Source organism: Calypte anna, chromosome 4A (genome assembly GCF_003957555.1).
Source record: "Calypte anna isolate BGI_N300 chromosome 4A, bCalAnn1_v1.p, whole genome shotgun sequence".
NCBI lineage: Eukaryota > Metazoa > Chordata > Aves > Apodiformes > Trochilidae > Calypte > Calypte anna.
Genome location: NC_044248.1, coordinates 33,949,685 through 33,972,064, shown reverse-complemented (window position 1 = coordinate 33,972,064; position 22,380 = coordinate 33,949,685). Strand labels below are relative to the sequence as shown.

The window sequence follows — 22,380 nt, the reverse complement described above, 5'->3', positions numbered from 1 at the left end:
CAAACATTAGAAAAGGAAAGAAAGATGGCTGTAGCATATAAAAAATTCATCTCCCAAATAAGTATGCATGAAGACACAGTGAAGTCAGTGTACATGCTCATATGATTTCCAAAAGGCATTCTCTGGAGTAAAGCCCCTCTTTAGTGTTCAGCCTCCTACCACAATACAGTAGATTTTAATGGTTCTCAAACAAAGGCACCAGAAATTTTATCAGGCAAAGCAATCAGATTTTTCTTAGTCTTTTACTCAGAAGGAACTCAGTGGTTTTGGCCTGAAAAATTTCACCCCACAAACTAAAGAATGTCAATCTACCAACTGTTGAAAGCAAGGTCACTAGAGGAGGAATATGAAATGACCATGCTTACAGATAATACTACCAAAATGCACTAAAAATGCACACTTGACAACAAAATGCTCCTTTGAGGAGACATCATGGCATTCAGTGCCTCCATGTAGCAAGGTGGTTCCTAAGTAGCTGTAGCAAGATTTCATAAAAAAAAATCTAATGGTAATTCATTCTGTTGAGAATGGTACTAGATATCTGTATGGGTGCTTCCCCTTCTAAAAAGTGGTATTGGAACTCAATGTAAAGGCTGAGATTACTATGGAAAAGGAAGAAACTGAAAAGCAAAAATACTGGTCTGTGTATCTTCCATTTAATTGTTTCAAAGCACTACTGGGAAAAATGAACTTTTTTCCCTCATTCAACAGTCAAGCAGATTTTTGAATCTGCAAGATATTTTTTTATAGAATGCCTGTGTCCTGTTATTATGAATTTTGTATATTACTGCTCTTGAATGCTCTGGAATATCAGGGAGTTCACATGTGTTTTGATTTAGCCATGGTCATATTTAAGGATGCAGTGGACTGAATGCAAGATAAGCTTCCTTTCTGGCTTACTTGTGGTTTCTGCTGTCTTTAACCTGTCCTTAAAAACACTTAAGAAATAGTGCTTTCAAATAACTGCATTAATCCAAGCAATTGCCTAATTTTAGCAATTATATTGCAGTTACCATTGCCTCCTTTTTGAGGTCTCTTCCAGCTTCAGCTTGAGTGAGAAAGCAACCAAGAGCAAACACCAATCCTTCCAAAGCAAGAAGCTGCCTTTAAAAGTGCCACATTGCTGATCTTGACAGGCATGAGGAGAAGCACAAGTGAATACACTGAATTTTTGAAGGCCTTCTGTTCACCCAGGCACAGAGTACTGTGCAATATTGCCTCACAACAGATTTTGTTCCTGGCATGCAAATAGAATCACAGTGTGCAAGCCACATTTTACTCCATGTAGTAGAGAGGTTCCACAGAAAGCAGAGCACTGGGCTGCAGTCTGGCAGCTGTGTCTGTTTTACCAGAATTCAGGGAGTTCTTGCTCAAGGAATGAGGAGCATATTCATTACTTTTAGAAGACAGATATGAAAATAAGTTGTTTTTTGTTTTTTTTTTTCTTTAAATGGTAGTGAAAGTAAATAGAACAAAAAGCAGAGTGAAATGGATATAATTTCATATTACTATGAAAGTATCCTAGTGATGCTGGATCCAGGTTATAGAGATTTTATTTCTTTCTGCATAATTTCAGAAATCTTTACTAATTTAGATAGCATTGGTATTGCTTTTATATATACATTTTTCTTTATTTATTTGCTTGAGATACAATATACAATATCCCCAAACTTCTTTGCTGGCTGGGCAATATTTCTAAAGGCTTTAAGCTCCTTTTGCCCCAGTTAATATTCTTGAGAACTTTTTTGTTTGCAAATAAAAAGATGTACTTTAGTTGATTTTAAACTCATATTGAATATAAAATTAAATGTCTCATTTTATTGTCAGTCATGTCTTTTGGACTGCCATTTTAGTTACAAGTATGTTTTAATGGAGATTTTTTCCCCATTATTTACTATATAAACATACAATATCATACAAATATTTTCTTATGCAGAATTTGTTTTAAATACATGCATAACTCATAACAAAAATATACTTCTGAAGCATTTTAGCATGCCATTAATCCAAGCTATTTTCAAATCATTGAAAACATATTGAACAGAATTTGCTTGTTTTATAGAGCATACAGGAATTTGTGGTAGCATTGGTTCTTTCACTCTGCAGCAAGCCATTTGTCTGTTGTTCTTGCCTTTAATAAGAACCCTTGTATGCTCAGTCTGCTGATATTTTCTATTATCCATTTTTACCCAGATTCTTACACATGTGATTGGCTGAAGAATTACTCTGTGATTATTTGACCCCCAGTTCAGGCTTTTTAGGCTGCTATAAAATGGCATAACATAATTAAATCCAGACATGGCAGGCATTTGGTTCTGATTACCTGACAGCTCTGGCCATATGCTACTTGAATCAGGGGGCTTTTATATTTTTATTGGGTTCTCCTGCATGGCTATAGTTTGCAATGTCTTTTGATATTAAGGTTGTCTTTCCCTCTCCTTCTCTTCAGAACACCTCTGTAACAGAGCTTTGCTTGAGAACTAGCGTGGCCCTATTTTTATAGGGGAATGGGTAATCACCAGGAACCTGAGTTGAGAACACCTGAAATACATCAAAATTCCCTCTTACTATCCTGTTACATGAGGTTACTGAAAACCTGGACTGTCATACTTGCATCTGGGCTTCTCTAAGTACACATCACCATCTTTTAAAAGCATTTGCCCATTCAAGTGGATGATTCTGACCTTTGTTGTGCCTCTGCTGTTCCATTTCAAGTGTTTAAATTATTAAAGTGTTTCCACATGCTAAGGAACGAGCAGGCTTTCTCCAGGGTTGCTGGACAGAAAGGCGGTGTAGAAGCAAGCTGGGTATAGCATTGCTCTTGGTATTCCATTCACTCTGATTCAGCAAGTAAGCAGATGACATAAAATGCCTGCGTAGTCTCATTTAAGAGCAATAAACTGCTGATCTGCACTGAGAGTGGGGAGGGACAAGGCACATATGCACCATGGGGTGCAGAGCACTCTGGCCATTATTCAGGGCAAGTGTGTGTGAAGGGAGTTAATTCCTTTTAGCTCCTGGATAAATCCATGACCGACCTCATTGATGTGACAGTGAAATCAGCAGGAGCTCTGTATGCTTAAAGGGAAGGCATGTATTAAAGTGCTTTTCTTTGAACCAAGGTCACTGCATTGCTAATCTAAGCATTTTCCTGTGCTGGGCAAATGCCTCCTGATCTCTGAGCATCCTTTGCTCTTGTTGATGCTGAGGTTTGGTTCTGTGCCAAAGGAACAACTGACATATTTACTGCTGACTTTAAGATGAATAGGGTTTATAATGGAAGCAGTCTTCTAATTAATCATATCTATTTGTTGTATAACAGCAAGGTCTTGACAAAAGAATTATTTTGAATAGCTCCCCTGAGTAGTTCTGTGTGAGCAGGGGCATCTCAGCCCACAGGGAAGTGTGAGGAACTGGGAAGCTATTTTTTTTCCTGATGAGCAAGCCCACATTGCAAAGGCCATACCTAGCAAGCAATTGTCTGTTCCAAAGAAACTGCTGGAAATGTTTATACAGTTATCTAGAAAAGCGTTCTTGAGAGACAGGTAATTTTGTCACTTGAAATTAGGGTGGATGTGTATGCTGCTGGTGTCAGTGGCTCTTTTTTGGAAGTACCTGACACTCTGAATGTGGGTCTGATCCAAAGCCAAAACATTTGTCCTTCTGAAATATTTTTGTGAAATCTAAAGCTCATGGTAGCTAAGGGGTGTTTCAGCACTGAAAAATCCCACTAGAACTGCACGAATCACCCATAAACAGTGGATTTTTTTTAATCTTGTGTGTATAATTCACATCATCAATAGAGAAATGTCTGTACTGTAGTATAGCATGGCTCAAAGTAGTTTATAGTCAGATTGGTTATAGAAGCCCAATTATGGCAGCATGGTGTCCAAAATAGGATAACTTGCTTCACCTCCTGACATAGTTTTCTAGTACTTCAGCAGGAAATACGAGACAGATATTTCAGACCTAGCTTTAATTATTTCTTGCTACACCCTTCTCAGTGCAATCCAGACAAACCTTGAGGCTCAAAAGTCTTCCAGACTACCAGACTTCCAGGTCAGATGGAAAATTGAGGCCCTCAGTCTGCAAAGGATGGTAGAGTACACCTGAATGGCAAATGAAAGGCATGTGCAAAGAGTAGTTTGTGTTTCAAAGGCCTCCTCTAAGCCCTGTGGCAATTTGGACCTTTGGGCTACCTCTTACCAGGAAAATAGGAAGAAAATTTTCAGAGATGGAATTTATCCTTGTAGGTTTACAGTTTTGTGCTGTGCAACCTCAAGGTTAATTTCTATCCACAGCACTGCTATTTTTGGAGGCATCTCTCCTTTTATTAGTGTATTTTTGTTACGTTTGGAATGAGTGACCTCAGAGGTGGCAAGAAATTTTAAACAAAACTTATCCTGCCAAAGTACTTATCCTGTTTATTGGCTTTCAAAGGATGTATGTCTCAAATCCATAATGAAAGTAGTAACAGTTTGTATGTGCAAAATGTCTTCATTGAGAGCTTCAAAGCACTGCAGGTGTATCCACACAGTATTTCTCTGAAGTAGGTAAGACATAATATTACCACTTTACACAGAGGCATAAAAAATTAAATCTCTAGTCCAGATGTAACTGAGGAAGCAGTGACAGTCAGATAGGATAGAAATTACAGCTCCTGATCTACGTTAGCTATATAACCCTTGTTTCCTTACACACAGCTTCTAATGCTATTAGACGTCTTTGAACTTGTGGTCACTTACAATTTTTTAACAGTCTGCTGCTTTTCCACTCCTGTGAAGCAGAGAATCAGGTCTCTGTGTCCAGTGGAGCATTACTTACACTATTAAGTTCCAGGCTGATATCTCTGATCTAATCTGATCCTCGGTGTGGCATTACTGATGACTTTGGAAGAGACACAACAAGTCTTGAAGAGAGGCAAATTGAGGATGGGGATCTGGGAGGTTAGGAGGAGATCCCAGCAGCTGTTCAGTGCTGGAAGAAGCAGTTGTAAGCCTGACTTTTGTGTAGAGAGCCATGAAGAGTGAGGTGCTGACAGCAGATGTTTCTTGAAGCCATTTGGAGCTCTGGGTTATTTCCTGTAGTCAGATGTGGTCTCCAGGGCTTAGACACACCCTGAGTCTTTTCTGGCCTTTGCTGGACTTCATGAGGCACCACCAAGGGGTTAAATCGTTCCACAATGTGTTGCTGGCTCTCTAATTAGGAAATGGTCCAAGAGCTCAAAGTTCAAAATGCACATGTCTCTGGGCTGGGACTAAGCCCAAGCTCCCATTGATTGGAGCCTCCTATGTCAGTGTGCTGCATCTGCAGAGGATATCTTCCCATTGCCATTTCTGCCATTTGTTTTCCTTTTTTTAAGGAAAAATGCAACAATTAATCTACAGAGTTTCAGTTCTTTTGTCACTATCCCAAGTCCTTCATTGCTTGAGCTTGTGTGCTTTCTGGGAGTAACTTGTGACCCACTTTATAATTGAAACCAGGCCAGTAAAACATTACAAAAACACACTCCATTCCGGAGCATCTGCCACTGTTGCTGGAGGGGCAGGAGAGGTCTCATCCCAGCAGAGGAGCAGATCTGAACTGCTCAGGCTGCAGCACAGGGCAGCTGAGGTTCCTTGGCGGCCCCCAAAGGAGACGCAGAGGACAGGAAAAGTGGCATCCAGCTAGGATTGTGTTTTGAGCAGCAAGGGTAGACTGAGGCTAGGCTGAGGCCACAGAGAGGAAAAGTTTAAAAAAATAAAAATAAAAAAAATAAGTTTTACCAAGCAAACAATAAATGGTGGAAGCCAGATGCATGGATGGTAATAGGGAAGGAGGAAGAGTCAAAATGCCTTCCTATGGAGCCTACATACAAGGGAGTGGGCAAATTCATGTTCTGGTTATTCATAGCCCAAATGCTTATGGGTTTAAGTGCAGGAAACTTAAATGTCTCCTTTTTTTGCCCATCACAATCTTTCTTCTGTCCGTATTTTTTTTTCTCCCTAGGAAATAAAATTACTATGTTTTCAGAAACTCGCATTAAATTAAAATCAATCCTCACCTTTCTTTGGAAATTACATTTCAATAAAACATTTTAGTGCTTGCTAGAAATCAAACAAGGCTTCTATAGAGCTTTTGGGATCTTCTTTTTAAGAGTGACATGGTTTTGGGGCTCACAATTTTGGGTCTCAGCCAGAATGGATGGTGGCTTCTGGGAGTGACAACCAGCTTTCTGCTAATGAAAATGGAAGTGGTAATTCTGGTCTCCACCTCTTACCCTCTCCTGCTTCCAGCCACATGTATTTACTGCTTCTCTCCACTGACTCGTGGGCTGTTTGACATAGCAAGGAGATGAGTCAGATCCTTTACCTGTCTGAAAAACATACCCAGCAAGGTAAGTTTGGTCTGTGAGCTTTCACACTGTTCCTGAAAACATGGAAGGGAGGGAAGGTCTGTGCAGCTGGGAATGGCGGTGAAGAGAGGGGACCCTTTTGGTAAAAGTAAGCTTGTTAAATCAGCTTGGCTGTTTCACTTAGCTGGTGCCTGGTGCTGCTGCCATTGGCAGTGCCAGTAACAATTTCCCTGCATCGTACAAGGCTTAAGGACAAAGAGGCAACTTCCTCCTTGGCATAATTCTATCAGTGGAGTTGCAGGACTTATACCCAGGGTGACTTTGTCTAAAGTGTGCCTTTTCAACATAGTCCACTAAATCAGCTCATTCTTGCTCTCTTGTTTCTTTATTTGTGGCTACACTGAATTAGTATCTTAAAAAAATTGCCATGGGAATCAGAGATGTAATAGCCAGCTTGCTTTCTCTTGTGCACCTGCAAGCAGTCTTTTTGCAGCACTCTTTTCAGAACCTCGTGTACAGTGTTTGGGCACTTGATCCATATCCATCAAGGGCTTTTGATGTCTGTCCTGTTCCATCAAAAAACTGCCAGTGTAAGGTGCATAACTTATTATGGTTGATTGGTAGAAAATATCTAGTGCATGTAATTCACATATGCAGATGAAACATCTTTCTGGAGTGACTTGTGGCCTATTTATTGCTTCTCACTCTTGTTCTGATACATTATATTTTGTGACAGGTGGACTGTAGAAAAGAAAGAACAAACAACTTGATTTAGTGAAGCAAGGCATTCTCTCTCTGCATAAAGGACATGGTAAAAAAATAAATAAGTGGAAAGAGCTTTATAGGAAAAGAGAAGGCTGAAAGGCCTTGTGATGAAGAGAACTGTGGGCGTGGATCAATAAGAAAGAAACTCTGAAAAGGCCTTGAAGCTCAGGACAAGAAATCATGGTTTTCATGGGGGTGTAGGCAACAAAAGATGACACTACTGCATTTTCTGTGTATAGCAATGTAGGTGCATCGGGAAAGAGATCCAGGCTCAATAATCAAAACCATTAAAGTATTCAAATACTGTGATCACAGTGTGGATCTGGGCGGGGCTTTACATCTTAAAAAAATGTCCCGCTCTGTGTCACTGTGAAGAGAAACTTGCAAAGTGACCCCAGCACATTGTGATGCAGTGATAATGTGGCAGAAGAGGCACACAGGCTGTCGGCAGAAGCCCGAGAGCTGTGATATGCTTGCACATATGAATGAGGTGCTAACTTCAGCATCTGCTTCTGCAGGAGCCTCATCTCCTTTACCGAGGCTGAGGAGGAGGAGGGAAATGACTTGTGCCAAGACTAGACCATAATGAATGTAGTGTGACTGGAGTGCTTTGTTTTCGCCCAGGAAAGTATCTTAAAATTAGGAGCTGCCAAGGCATTTAATACAGGATGCCTAAAATACAGGGTAAAATATGGCACTGGAGAAAAGCAGAAATCTGGCACATTGAAATGCATGCTTATAAGTCAGTGACATAAAAGCAGTACAGGAACCTGCACAAGCAAATAGGTAAAACTAAATAGAACATAAGAAGATGTAGGGTGCCTTGGGAGTGTGAGAGAGGAAGAGGTAGATGCTGAGAGAATAATTAATCAGAAAATTCAGAAAAGAACAAGTGAAAGCTAAAAAGATGGCATGGATTTTAAGGAGGATTTTAATTATTTCCAAAGCAGAAAAGAGCTCAGAGAGGCTAAGGCTGAAGTACAAAGCATGATATTTATGCAAGGAGTTATTGTAAAAGACCTGATAAGACTGATTTTGGTAGCAGGCAGGCTTCACAGCTGAACTAGAGGCATAAAAAAGTAGGACAAAGTTAGGATGAAATGGGACTAGCAGCTCTAAGCAGGGTATTCAATTAACCAGGAACAATTCAATTCAAACAACAAAGCAGAGAAGAACTTGGGGAGACAAGTGGGAACATAGATGCCTGAGGCAAGGCCAGAAGGAGCTTAAATTTCAGGGAGTATTTGCTGCACACAGTAACTCTTCTGTCTCTTCGATAAGTTTACTAAACTGACAGATAAGTATTTGAATCTGTGCTGTATTACCTCTCCTTGAAATGACCTGGAGGAACAGCCAGGGAACCACCGTGTGAAGAAAGGGGAGAGGAGAGGTTCAACATCTCCACTTCTGGCAGCAGTAAGTTACTTGCTAGATCAGCTTGGTCGTCTCACAGAACCTTACTTTAAGGTGCTTGTGTTGTGACCATGCTCTTTTGGGGGACACCAGGGACAAAAGAACGAGCAGTTAAGATGGAGGTAAAGAGAAGCAATCATAGGAGCAGTCAATAAAGATTGGGGGGGTCAGGTGAAAAAGGTCAGGGTAAGACATTTGTGACAGAGAAGTGAGAATTCCAGTGTCAGCAAACAAAGTGTATTAGGAAGGGTGAGAATAAGAAAAAAGGTGGAGAAAGCTAAAATCAGAGACTTTGCAAGTGAAATTTCTTTACAGCGAATATGGACTAAACTTAATTTGCAGGTTTGTTTGTTAGGCTGACCTAAAAGGAACAATGCATTAGGGATGCCTGTGGGCTCTCTAAAAGTGCTTGTTCATAGAAGCAGCAGATGTATCCTTTTCCTGAATCGACTTAATGATTTTTTTTTATTTATTTATTTATTTTCATTCTATCTGAAGCATTTTACTCCCTGTCAGTAAATCGCCGTGCACCAGCCCTTCCTAGTCAGTCCCTCTCGTTCCCCCACTGAGGGATGAAACCCAGTATCTCGAACACCCAGGATGCGAAGCAGCTAATCATTGGCTCTCCTTGTGGCTGGCAGGGCAGGCCCGCCTCTTTGGCTTGTGCTGACAAGCTGTGTGTGTTTGTGCAAGGCCACCCTTCAACTCAGCCGCCCCACGGCCACAATGGGAGCCACCGCCTGAATGCCGCGGGAGCTCCATCTTCGGATCGCGGGCACGGGGAGCTTCAGGCTCTGCCACTCCTGCGTGGACTCTATGGGACACTAGTAAGTAGCCTTCGGTCTCCTTGTGGCTTTTCCCCTAAGACTAAGGGCATGTTTTAGCAGAGCAGGTAGGCACGGTCGTGGGGGGAGGCAGCTATTAAAATTTTACTTCCGACGGAGGAAGTAAGGGAGCAGCTACTTTGTATGCAGTGTCATGACTACGGGGACTGCGCTATTTCAATTTCAAATGAGACTTTCCTGGGAGGCAAAAAGGAAAAAGTTAATAGGGACACAATCAATTTAAGCTTGACAGGTTTTTTTTCCTGATTTTTTGTTTGTGGGGTTGTTGTGGGTTTTTTTTCTAATTTTTTTTTTTTTTTTAATTTGACTTCGATTATTCTTCATCTCATTCTCATTTTTAGCTGCGTTCCCACTATTTGATTATTCAGCAGGGTTTCAAACAGTGGCAGTTTTTGCAGTGCTGTAAGTAGCCTTGTTTGGAAAAATGTAAAGGGAATAATAATAATGGGAGGCTATAAAATGAAAGCTTCCAAAAATGCTGATAGGTGCTGTCATTCTCAGATATATGCCTAGCAGTAGAAAAGGCAAAGTCATGTTCAGAGATTTCAGTCCTCTTTGCTGTCTGCTATTAGGAGGCACTCACAGCTCCACAGAGCCAAAGACTGCAGAGATGGAATAAGCTTGATGTTTTGTGTGTTTGTTATGTCCTTTCTGATGCTCAGAATTTTAAATAAAATATTCCATGTTTGAAAAATAGTCTTCAACTTAATCCTGCATTGCAAATATTGATGGAGTTTTCAGAGTTTCTTTTACCTTTTACATCAGCAAAGGAAATCTTAATGTCCCTGTCAGAGTTGGATGCCATGCAGAAACTCAGAACTTGTCTGCCCCTGATGGTTTGGCAAGTCGGTGTCTAGATTTTTTTGTGGTATCTGAGGAGCTTATCTACAGATCTCATTTTATAAGTGAATAAATATATGACAGATTATGTGACTTTGCTGTGACCATAGAGCAAAGTAAGTGTAAGCACTCAATGGTCTGTTACTGGGGTCACTGTACTATATTGTTTCTTTTTCTTCTTTTCCGTTATTTACATAATCCTATCAGATAATGCAAATAGTAATTTCTAGGGATTATTATGTGCACCTCACAGTGTTCAGGCTGGCTAAAAGAAATAACTCATCATTTGCCTGCTTATCCAAACTGCTCTGAGTTCAAAACTGAATGGGAAGCCTCAAGCAGCGTATTCTGTAGCAATATTTTTAGTTCTTCCTATTTTTGACATATCTGGAAATGTCCTGTATGGCAATATGGCAGCACTTTGCTATTGCCACAATAGTCCACATATATAACAGTCGTAATAGGCTACTTCTTAATTTTTCTCCTGAGCCAGAAATGCCAGAAAATTCAGCCCAGGCTTTGAGTTCAAGATACCTGAGGGGGACAAAAAAAGGAACTGTCACTGTAAATAAGTGTATTCATTATGCCTCCTTTAAAAATCACAGGAAAAACCTTACTTCTCAGTTTCAATCGGTTCTCTGTTAGCCTTGAGCTATATATATATATCTGTAAAAAAAGCAAATCCAAAGCAAAGCCTGATGCTGTGTACTTTTCAGCTTGTTTACTTGCCCCCTGTGGATGTACCAAATAGGGGGATGCCCTGGGGGTTGTGTTGTCTCCCTGCCTTGCTGTTTTTTTTGTGTTTTGGGGCTGTGCACAGATTCTGCAGACAGGCCTGATGCAGTCTGGAGACCTTTGGCTCAACTCTCCTACTCATCTATAATGCTTTTAAGGACTGCATCATTCACTGGGTCTTGAATTGCAGAGAGCCAGTCAAGCTATATATATATATAAATAATATGTATATGTATAGGTTATCTGTGGGAAGCAGTGGCTTAGAGGCAGTTAGACAGAAACTTTGAAGTGCAACTGGTCAATTATGGGCAGCTATTGTACTCAGTACATTTTAACCAGATGAGTCTTGATGTTTTACAGCAATATAGTGCATTCATGGTAGTCTGTGAACTAAAGCTAATTACAGCAATAAGCTGCTTCTGTGCCAGGTTCTGAATACAAGCCAGAGGTTTGCAGTCACTCTCTGTAAACAGCAGATAGATGCTTAGCCTTGATGAGCAAGGATGAAAATGAAATTGTTTTTCTTCTATATGTTAAGAAAGCAAGATCTCAGTGCTTAAGTAAAAATGGAAGCTGTGAGATACACATCAGGCATAAATACACACCTAGAAATTTTTGCTGTGCTCCCTTTGTACATAGTTAAGAATAATCAAGATGCTTCCCACATTGTCTCCCTCTGGACTAAAGAGAGAACTCACTTGTGCATCACAAGCTCAGCACAACGTAGCTTGCTGTGTAGAGGCAGACTGTCCCTGTTTGATTTCCATCAGAGTAAGCAGGCAGAAGATTAAAATTGATTTGTTTTCCTCCTAGAGAGATAATTTTCAAGATGTATTCACAGGGCTTGCTAAAACAGGGTGCTGAATCAACATCCTTCATTGAAAACCCTGACTACTCTGAATAGCATATGCTATTGGCTTACTTTCTGATTCTGAGATGGTAGGCAGTTTGTGGAAACAAAATTATTTACTAGTATTCATTAGCTGAGTTTTCAGATAGCCTGGGAAGCAGATGAGCATATCATCCCCAATCTACAAAAGAGGGAAGCAGAATATGCAAGAAAAGTTAGAAATAGAATCTGCTTCCTAGGGCTGAATTTTTACTGCAGTTCATTTTCTTCCCTTGGCTCTGTAGGTGCACTCCATGTTGATTGTGTGATACCTCGCCAGCATTTTCCTGTGTCTGAGTCTTTAGTTTGCAGGCACACTTGCAGTATAGCAATTGTTCAGTTAGTCAGCAGTTAATAGAACATATTAATTTAGGGTTGAATCAAACCCTGACCTTTTACCATGACCTCTTACCAGTATTTCCCAAATACAGTTAATAGATTACAAAGCCTGTAACATTAAATCTAATCTACTGGATTTTCCCTTCTTTGACCTTCAGAATGTCAGACCTGCTCCCAGAACTGATCAATCTCTCGGGAAAGAACAGCCCTCTAGATTAATAGGAGTTTCCAGTTATAGGATCTGCAACTCATGACACAATGAAATGAGCATTTGAATTTTTAGTGAAAGCAAGAGGCTTTAAAGGTGCTTTTCATTTCAGAGGTATGCCTTATTAGCAGGTGCTCTGCTGATGTGTCCTGTATGCTTGAGACACATCAATTAAGGTTATGATAAGAGAGAGCCTATGAGTGAAATGTACCTCCCTCCCATCAGCTGCTTGAGTCTGACTAGAAAACTGAACTGACAGGTAACAAGAAAAAGACTGAGGGCCTGAATAAAAACCTGTGGGACCCTTGTAGCAGGTTTGGGTAGACTTCTTGCAAAGTTATTCACCATGAGTACTCAGATCTCTGTAAGGATAGAGGCTGAGGTTTGCAAACAATCCCTCCTCATCCTCCTGAGAGAAGTTGTCCTCTCTCTTAAATCTGAACCCTCTGATTAATATCCTCCATGCTTATATCCTCAGTTTTCACCCATACACATGAAAGCTTTTAAAATCTTTCATTCTGTTGTATGGTGTGTTTGTTTTTGCTTTGTTATTGTTTTGGTTTTTTTTTTTTACAGGTCCATTTTTTTAAGAATTAGGTACTTTTCTAGGTAGGGGATGTTGTTGCCACTAAAGTGGAACATGCTGGTTGGCTTTTAAAAATGAAAATGCTAATCATACAGCTTTTTCTATTAAAAAAAGAAATGCCAGCAGGGCTGTAGTACTCAGATCTTGCTCATTCATGAAGAGCAGGAGGTCTTCTCCAAATGCATGCATTTTATTTTGGTGGTGTTACTCAGAGAAAGCACTATTCTGGAGGGTGGCCTGCCTGAAATAGAAAACAGGTCAAGACAGAAAGAAAAGGGATGACTTCCTACCTTCCTTGCCTGTGGCAGAGAGTGATTTGCAGTGGCTGAGTGGTCTTCGGGTATGTGCTGCCTTAAATCTGCATCTACCAGAGCCCACTGGTTTCTTGGACTCTGTCCTGCCTGATGTAGCTGGCCAGCAATGCTGAAAGAGAAAAGCATCAGTGGCAAACAGGACTTACACTGCCTGTGCTGTGATCCAATGCTGGGAAGATGTTCCCTTGGACTCCATAGGCAAGCCCTAAGCTTTCTTCTTCCTGGAATCCCTGGCTTACAGAAGAGGCTGTCTGCATTGCTGCTTTGCTTTGGTAGTGTGTAAAACACACAGTCTTGGGGGTACATACAGGACTGATATAACATCAACTGCGGCCTCCAGATGGCCCACCCAGATTCCTCTCTGAGCTTCCCTCTCAGGCCCAGAATGCAAATTGTATCTTGTATGTGCTCAAGTAGGCAGGAAATATTATAGATGCCACTGTTCCTTCATCCATGAAGGAGGTCTTGAATATTTCAGTTTCCTTCCTTTTTGTATATTTAGCTGGGCCAAAGGTCTAAGAAAGCAGCAATTTAAGCTCATAGCATAAAAGGTTCCTAATTGAGTGAGTAGCTTGCTGTGTTCTGTTCTGGTCGCTGCTGTCTAAAAAAGTTATCACAGCTGTCCTCAGCCTTTCCCTCTTATCACTGCTGGTTCACAGCATGTGAAACTCAAAAGCATAGTACCCATTAAGATTCAAGGACTGCACTGCAGTTTCTCTCATGAAATCCAATCATAATGGAGCTTCCTTTCTCCTTACACAGCATCTTCAGTGAACACCGTACTTAATGCTCCCTAAGGTACACTATGACCTATCATCCCCTAACTGTCAGACGTTAATGTTTGTTATAGTAATACCCTGGCATGGAATTCTGCAGGTCTCACTCTGGTAAAACTCCCACTGAAGGCAATAGTGGGACTGGTTATTTCAGCACTGAAATGGGACCATGAGAATTGGTCCCATTTGTCTTTTCCCATTTCCCATATGTCTTTTCTCATATGCGTGGTTTAATTTCTGCTTTTCGTTGTGATGCTTAACTTTAGAGCAGTACCTTTGGCCTTCTGTTCAATTAGTCTTTGAATGTGCAAAAGCAAGTTGATAGGTATTTGATGAGGTTAATATTAACTCAGCACTGCAGTAGCTGCGCTTTCATCATATTACAGTTTTCAGACGCTGTCTTCATGAGGTGATCTGTCCAGAGAAGTCTGGTTTCTTCTCTCCATTTTCCACTCTCCTCTATCACTTTGAAGTCTATGCTTGACATTGCTGTAACTTTGGGACCCAGAGCTACCTCAGAACATTTCCTTGATTCACAGTGGCTATGGAGAATGCTATGTTGTCACACTCCAATACACAGATAAGAAAATGGGAGTCAGGGCCAAATGTGGCTCTGACTGTAAAAATTAAGATACAGGAGTGGGAAGAAATTATCCTGTGAGTAGAAAGATCAGGAGCAACATTCTCATATATGTGTGCAGGTACATAAATAAGGTTACTCTCAGTAGAGGTATTTTTTATTCCCACTCTGCATATCCTCAAGCCTCTCAGCCTTTCACTCTGTCTTATTAATGTCTCCTAGCATGAGGTTCTTTATCCTTAGACCTGGTCTGCAGCTCATGCCAGTGTGGAGCATCCATCCCCTACTTGTAGTCCATGTCCCCCTGCTTCAACCACATAGTTCAAAGACTTTCCCTTTCTGCCACAACTCCTCCCCTCCCATTCTGGAGCTGCCTTTTTTTCCAGGCATCTCATCCTCCTCACAGATCTCATCCTCCTGAAACCTCTGTGCTCCATACCATGTCAGATGCTTGTTCTTCCCACCTTGCAGTCCTTAAAAGCTTCCCCAGAGCCCTTTGCTGTATTTTTCTACCCTCACTCTTCCTCACTACAGCCCCGTGTTTGCAGGCTGAGAAACAGCAGGCTGTTTCTTCTCCTCTTGAGTGTCAGGCTTCTCAGGTATCAACATACCTTCTTTTTCCTCTTTTTTTTTGTACTTGAAGGCAGAAAAGTAGGACAGATCCAGGATAAACCAGGCACATACTATCCCTCTGCATGCTGTAAGCATGCATAGCTCCAGGCAAGGTCAGAGAAAGACTTAAGCCAAGAAATATGCAAGCGTGGTATATTTTTTAGAAAATATAGCCCTTTCTGTTTCTCTTGGCAAACAAAGTGTCCAGTATTCAACACATATCTTGTGAACCAACTTCAGGCCCAGAGCTGCTTTTGAACTGTTAGCTGTGATTCCTCATGTGCTCGTTTCTTTGTGTTCCTGGTCACATGGCAACATATCTGGTTCTTGGATGAACGGTGTTTTCAAACAAAAAGGGGGATTTGGACATGTTACTTTTGGTTCAGAACTTTTCATGAATGCAGCCATGTGAAAATGTATGACATCAGTGTTTCCTGGTTACTTGCTTTTTTAAAGAGAGCTTACTTGTGAATTAAAGTTTGTGAAAAACAGTAATACTAAGACATGACAGTTTTATCAGCTGGTGGTTAATTTCTGAGAGTAGCAAACTGTGATTCAGGGCAGCACAGAGAAGAAGCATGAGCCTGGTACAGACTGAGTCTATGCCAGTTTTTAAGGGTCATGGTTGCCACACAAGTGTTACTTAGAGCTTGAAATAAGTTTCCAGTCAGGAGGAGTTTGGGGCTGGCTTATCTGTTGTTTCACAGCTGACCCTTGTGAGTTTATTCACTTCACACAGCAGAAAATGGATGTTTTGTTATGGGTCAGTTTTCTATCTGGCAATGAAATGTAATCTGTTCATTGGGAATCCAGAAAGTGCCTCAAAGCAAGGTGAGAAGTGGGAGCTTACAGCCAGAGGGGGAAAGGGAAACTTCAAAAAAAAGCCTGATATTTGTATTTGAAATTACATCTTTCCAATATTTGACCTTCCCTGATGAAAACTAGCAGGACATATGCATTCCATACTGTTTGCTGGCTTATTACTTAGAGAGTATAAAATATCCAGCCATGAACTCATGTACTCAAAGCTTCAGGGTGTAAAAAGGGACCACCACTCCAGCTCACTTAGAAGGTTTTGGCTGCATGTCTCTTTGTCACCGAATCTCTCCGAATAAGATCATGTGCCTCAGGCAAGCCCAGGTCCCTTCAGTCACAGATGTTTGTCAGAGTTGATGAGAAAAGTGGCTTAGTGCTACACTTATTCTCATTTTTCTCAGGACAGCCAGGGGTTACTGCAGGCTGTAGAGAAAACAGCAGCAGTCACGGGGCTTCTATAATGATGACATCAAGTTTATAATGCATTATGGTTTTGTCTGAGGTGCATATTTTCTTTTTGTAGAAAACAAGTGATACGCTATAAAGCAAAATACATACATTATAAAGGAAAATACAGAAGGCACTGAAGCAGCCTGGTCCTCATCTAACAGTAGTAGCAGGCTGCAAAGGATTATCACACTATGTTATCTCTTTGGAAGATCAGCTGACAATTATATGGCTTTCTGAAGGGGCACTGGCTTATGCCAAACTCAAGTCACTGGGCACCAAGCTGAGGTACTAAAATAAAATATGTAGTAAATGAGGCCAAACCAACTGAATACAAGCTTAATATCTGAACCCAGACCCAAGATATTCCATATGCTGGCTTTAAAGTGCTGGTTCTACAATGGTTTATAGTGTCACAGTTGATTTGTCTTTAAAAAATGGGTTATTGTGACAAAATCTGTGTTATTTTATTTCATCACCACCATTAAGTGAACTGAAGCTTTGTCTTTAACTCCTCCAAGGGCAGATTTGTCTCAGTTTATCAGACTTGTGGTTTTTCTGTCTGTACAAAGCCTGCTGGCTTGTTTGCATCAGAAGATTCATCTGGGACTTAGACTATGACCAACTAGAAATCTGCATAAACATATTTAAAATCCTATGCCAAGTAGTCTGCTGCTAATAGGAAAGGTGAGCACGTAGCTGGGTTGCATTCCTGGCTTCTTAATCTGCCATCCTGAGCTTCTGTCATTCAGGCAGTTTCACAGATTCAAATTAAATAGCAAGGTGCATCCTCCACCAAACCCAGACCTTTCACCTTTCACTTTCTCAGTATTTAAATTGCAACAGAACAGGGTGGAAAAGAGATTTATTTCATCTATACCCTTGCAATTCACCAGTCCCAAGACAAACACAATAGGTTAGATGGGAACAGAATCCAGACCAAGAGAGATACATATTCTGCCACCTATTGTGCATCACAACCTGTATGTCTCTGACTGAAGAAAGGCACTTTTTCCTTGATTTAGTGAACATACCATGAGGTTTAAAAAAACTCGTCAAGAAAACTGTATCTATTATGCTGTATCTAATCAGTATAATCAGTATCTAAGCTGCATCCTACTTTACTCTTGTTCTACTTACATCGTGAACATAGTTGATCTTGGTGGAAAATGAGGGTTGTTTTCTACTTAGATGGAAAGTAACAGGATTATTTTGTAGTTGACATTTGAAAACATCCTAAATGGAATGGCCTTTTTTCTTAGAAGGCAAATTGCTCCTAGCAGGTTGTTTCCCTATCTGAACTGTTCTTTGTTGCAGTTTTTCCTATAGGCGGCTTTCTACAGTATATTTTCTCTCACTGTCAAATTGATGAATATCTGAACTTCTCCAAAAAATTAACATCCCTGTGCTACACAGGAACATGGTGCTTGACTGCCTCAAAGTTCATGGAGACAGTGTGAGAAAGTGGGGATCAAATGATGCCTTAGTAATATCCAGGCAGCAGTGAGGGGACACACAGGTAGCCTGTCTGGAGGCAGGAGCTGTATAGTGACAGCAGGATGCTGGTATCCCACATGGACTACATGAAAGAGGAATTGAAGAACAGAGCAACCTGCTGTAGCACTTGGGCAGACACATGTATATGGGAACAGATGGGATCTTCCCAAGAGTACTGAGTGAGCTGGTGGAAGGGCTCACCATGCCACTTTCCATCATCTATCAGCAGCCTTGGCTAACTGGGGAGGTCCCAGCTGACTGGAGGTTGGCAAATGTGATGCCCATCTACAAGAGGAACCAGAAGCAGGATTTGAGGAATTACAGGCCTGTCAGTCTGACCTCGGTGCCAAGGAAGGTTATGGAATAGATTATCTTGAGTGTCATCATGAGGCAAATGTAGGACAACCAGGTGATCAGGCCCAGTCAGCATGGATTCATAAAAGGCAGGTCCTGCTTGATTAACCTGATCTCCTTCTATGATAAGGTGACCCACTTAGTGGCTGAGGGAGGGAGCGGTTGTGGATGCTGTTTAATTTGGCTTCAGCAAAACTTCTGACATGGTTTCCCACAGCATTCTCCTGTAGAAACTGGCTGTATATGGCCTAGACTGGTGTTACACTCTGCTGTGTAAAAAACTGGGTGGCCAGGCCCAAAGAGGTGAGATGAGTGGGGTTAAACCCAGTTGGCAGCTGGTCACAAGTGGTGTTCCCTGGGGCTCAGTACTGGGGCCAGTTCTCTTTAATGTCTTTATCAATGATCTGTGTAAAGGGATCAAGTGCATCTTCAAGAAGTTTGTGGACAACACCAAGTCGGGTGGGAATGTTGATCTGCCTAACAGTAGGAAGGCTGTGCCAAAGGATCTGGACAGGCTGAGGCCAGTTGTGTAAGATCCAACAAGATGGAGTGCTGGGTCCTGCATTTGGGCCACAGCAACCCCATGCCACCCTGCAGGCTTGGGGAAGAGTGGTTGGAAAGCTGCCCAGAGGAAAAGGACCTGGGATGTCCTGAACATGAGCCAGCAGTGTGCCCAGGTGGCCAAGAAGGCCAGGGGCATCCTGGCCTGTATAAGCAGCAGCATGGCCAGCAGAAGTAGGAAAGTGATCATCCCATCATACTGATGAGGACACACCTTGAATACAATGTTCAGTTTTGGGCTTCTCACTGCAAGAAGGACATTGAGGTGCCAGAGTGGGTCCAAAGAAGGGCATCAAAGCTGGTGAAGGTCATGGACAACAAGTCTTATGGAGAGCAGCTGATGGAGCTGGTGCTGTTTAATCTGTAGAAAAGGAGGCTGAAGGGAGACCTTATTTCTCTCTACAACTACCTGAAAGGAGGGTGTAGCAAGGTGGGTGTTGGTCTCTTCTCACAAAGGATAGAACAATGGCCTCAAGTTGCACGGAGGGACGTTCAGGTTGGATATTAGGAGAAATGTCTTCACTGAAAGCACTTTCAGGCCCTGGAACAGGCTGCCCAGGGAAGTGGTGGAATCACCATTCCTGGAGGTATTTAAAAGATGTGTAGATATGGTGCTTAGGGACATGGTTAAGTGGTGGACTTGGCAGTGTGCTTGGTTACTGGCTGGACTTGATGATCTTAATGGTCTTTTCAACCAAAACAATCCTGTGATTCTATGAAAAAAAGGGAGAAAAGTATAATGAATAGGAGTCATCCCTGAAGCCTGGAAAATGCAAGGTCATTTAAAATCAGTTTTCTATTTTGAATCTTGAATTTCCCTTACATTTAGTTACAGAGTTACTTTTTGTGAAAGCAGCCTTTGATGTAAATGGACTGCTTCAGAGTGAACAGATACATTGAAGAGTACACAAGAGGTATCAGTGTGAATTAATGCATTTGCTTCTGAGGGCGGGGGAAACATTCAGTCATCATAACATGTCTTTAAAAAAAAAAAATTATTTCAAAGATAACAGTCATTCATCTGTCCTGTGATAATACAGTGAAGAAGAAAACCTATATGTCCAGGAAAGCACACAAGGGCTATATTGCTGTACCCCATGAAATAATTTCTGACCCCAAACCTGAAAGTCTGCTCTATCAAGATCAAGTCCATTGTTTTCATGGAAACTCTCAGTCCTGATAAAAACAAGATGTAGTAAATTTATCTCATTTTTCTACTAAAGTGGGAGAAAAAGAACTCGATTTCTGATAAACCGTGTTTACTGCTGTTTCAAAAAATATTATTTGCTTCATCTGATGTCTGCATTTCAAGTATCTTGCTGCTTGCTACCGTAATGGGAGAACAAAACAGAGGAGAGGAAAACTGATGGAATGCAGGCCAAAGACACAACTGTGGCAGCAGCTGAGCAGTAAGGCTGGTGAAATGTTTTCTCATGTACCTCTTGTTTGTGTGGGGTGCTCTGGTGTCTAATAATACAAGAGAGCTCAAATGTAGCCTTTTACATTGAATCGCTGGATTGTATTTCACTCATCTGGAGGGCTGCCTGTTTTCACAAAAGCTGTGGGAATAAAATACCTTTGAGATCTCTAGCATTCTCCCTGATGTGACTGAAATGATTCAATACAAATTTTGAGAGGAATTGTGACAGCATAGGCAAAAATACATGCAAAGAAAACAAGTTAATAATTTTCTCCTTTACCTTTACTAAGTAAAGTAAGCCTTGATTTTTAAATTACTATTATAATAATATTTATTTATTTAGAAAAATAATTTCACTGCTTTTGACATTAACAATCCAGTCATGCCAATCCTATATTCAAGTACAAGAAGAGTAGACAAGCAGCACAATCCTAAATGTGCAAAGATGAAAAACTGAGCAAGTGACAAGGCTCAGGACTTTTAGGCAGAGTGTTTACAATGGTGTTTTTATTTTGTTAGTGACTCACTGCACTGATTCACCCAGGCTTTAGTGAAAGCTGCCTCTTTTGTAGGTTCTCACCATTCAAATAGAGCAGGATTATTCAGAGATCTTGCAAAAGTCCTCTGGCAAAACTAAAGACTAAATAAAACCTGGTATGTTTAAGTAAAAGAACATGCAGATAACAACAACTTTAAGTTTTAAGCAATAGCAAAACTTTTTTATCCATTATAAATTAGCTTCCCAATTTGTTATTGGGGAAAAAGATGTTCTTCAGTACTGACTCAAAAGCCTTGAGGTATCCAGAAATACAGGTGACCCTTGAAGCCTCTGAATGTAAGCTGGGCAGTTGACCTTTAACTAGCTGGAAATAGAGACTGAAAGTGACTTTAGGAGCCTCAGGCCATGAACTTCCACAGGGTGCTTTTCGAAATTTTTGCTTGATGCATGTTTGGTAAAATGTCCAGTCCTGTGGTTTATGGCTCTCTATCAACCAGCTGTGTGCTGCCTTATTAGAGAAAAAAACGCACCCAACTGTAAGCAAAACCTCCCCAAACAAAACATTTGCTTCCCACCTGGAAGAATTTTAAGGATGTGAAGTGCATCAACATTCCCTTCCCTGTTTATAAAAACCGGGCTGGTTTTAAGTGACTTGCTAAACTATTGGAAGTGTTTCAAGTGATGCATTGGAATTTCCCCCCCCCCCTTTCCCTCTCTCCAGGGCGGCTGCTGGTGCTGGGAGGGGGGGCTGCAAGGTTGGGTTATTTCCTGAGGAGCAGTCAGTCATCTGCAGGCAGGAGAACATCCCAGCATGGGGCTGGCTGTTTATTTTCAAAGCCTTTGTACCTCAGGTTACTTGTAAGGCTGATACTCGGGGAGTTCTGCTGAAACCGGGCCGTATATATTCCTCGGTTTGCCTGTAATTTGCAGATGATGAAAACCAGACGGATGGCTCAGTGCTCGGTAAGGTAGTATAGGGATGGGAGCTTTGACATAAGAGCAGCTTTTACAGAAAACACCGAGTTAAGAAGATTCAGGCTCAAGCTAGATTGCTTCTTCCCTCCCCTCCCTTCCTCCCCCCCCTTTTGTCTATTTTTACTGCATCATTGGTATGTGTCCAAGGAAAGTCGGCCATATCATTCGGAAATGCAAGGGGATAAACTTTTGATCGGATCTCCTCAGGCTGAGAGACTCCGAAGTAAATGAGCTGAGGAAGAAAGAATTAAAAGGAGAGATTGCTTTAGGCGAACTTCCGTTTGTTGTCTGCTCTGCCAACACCAGTGTTAAATAACGAAGAAACCGCAGCAAGCCCTTTCCCACTGCCTTTCCGAGCAATGTAAGTGACCCTTCCAACACTCCTCTCGTAACCTTCCGTGTGCTTTTTCTGCTTTCGAGTATTTTGTGAGAGCAAAGGGGTTTTACAGCAATCGCTTTGTCTTTCTTTTTCTCCTCTAAGTCAGGGCGGCACTGGGGAAGCCGAGCAGTTTGACGTCCCCTTTCCCTGACATGCAAGCTCCATTTTAGCTGCCTGTCGAAACCTTGAAACCTCT

The 22,380-nt window shown here is 41.4% G+C and overlaps 1 protein-coding gene across 6 annotated transcripts in view; it reads left to right on the top strand.

Moving 5' to 3' along the window:
* The window catches only part of TRIM2 (tripartite motif containing 2), a 121,034-nt gene that overhangs the window by 40,487 nt on the left and 58,167 nt on the right, over positions 1-22,380 (top strand). Inside the window, exons 1-2 of one of the 6 annotated variants that reach the window (XM_030449587.1) lie at positions 21,774-21,793; positions 22,013-22,166. The exons of 2 other annotated variants lie outside the window; for them this stretch is intronic. The gene's annotated coding sequence lies outside the window, so the exon portion shown is untranslated. Of the gene's footprint in view, positions 1-9,178; positions 9,340-21,730; positions 22,167-22,380 lie in introns of those variants that run through there. 3 more of the 6 variants (XM_030449585.1, XM_030449591.1, XM_030449586.1) reach the window with 3 other exon arrangements.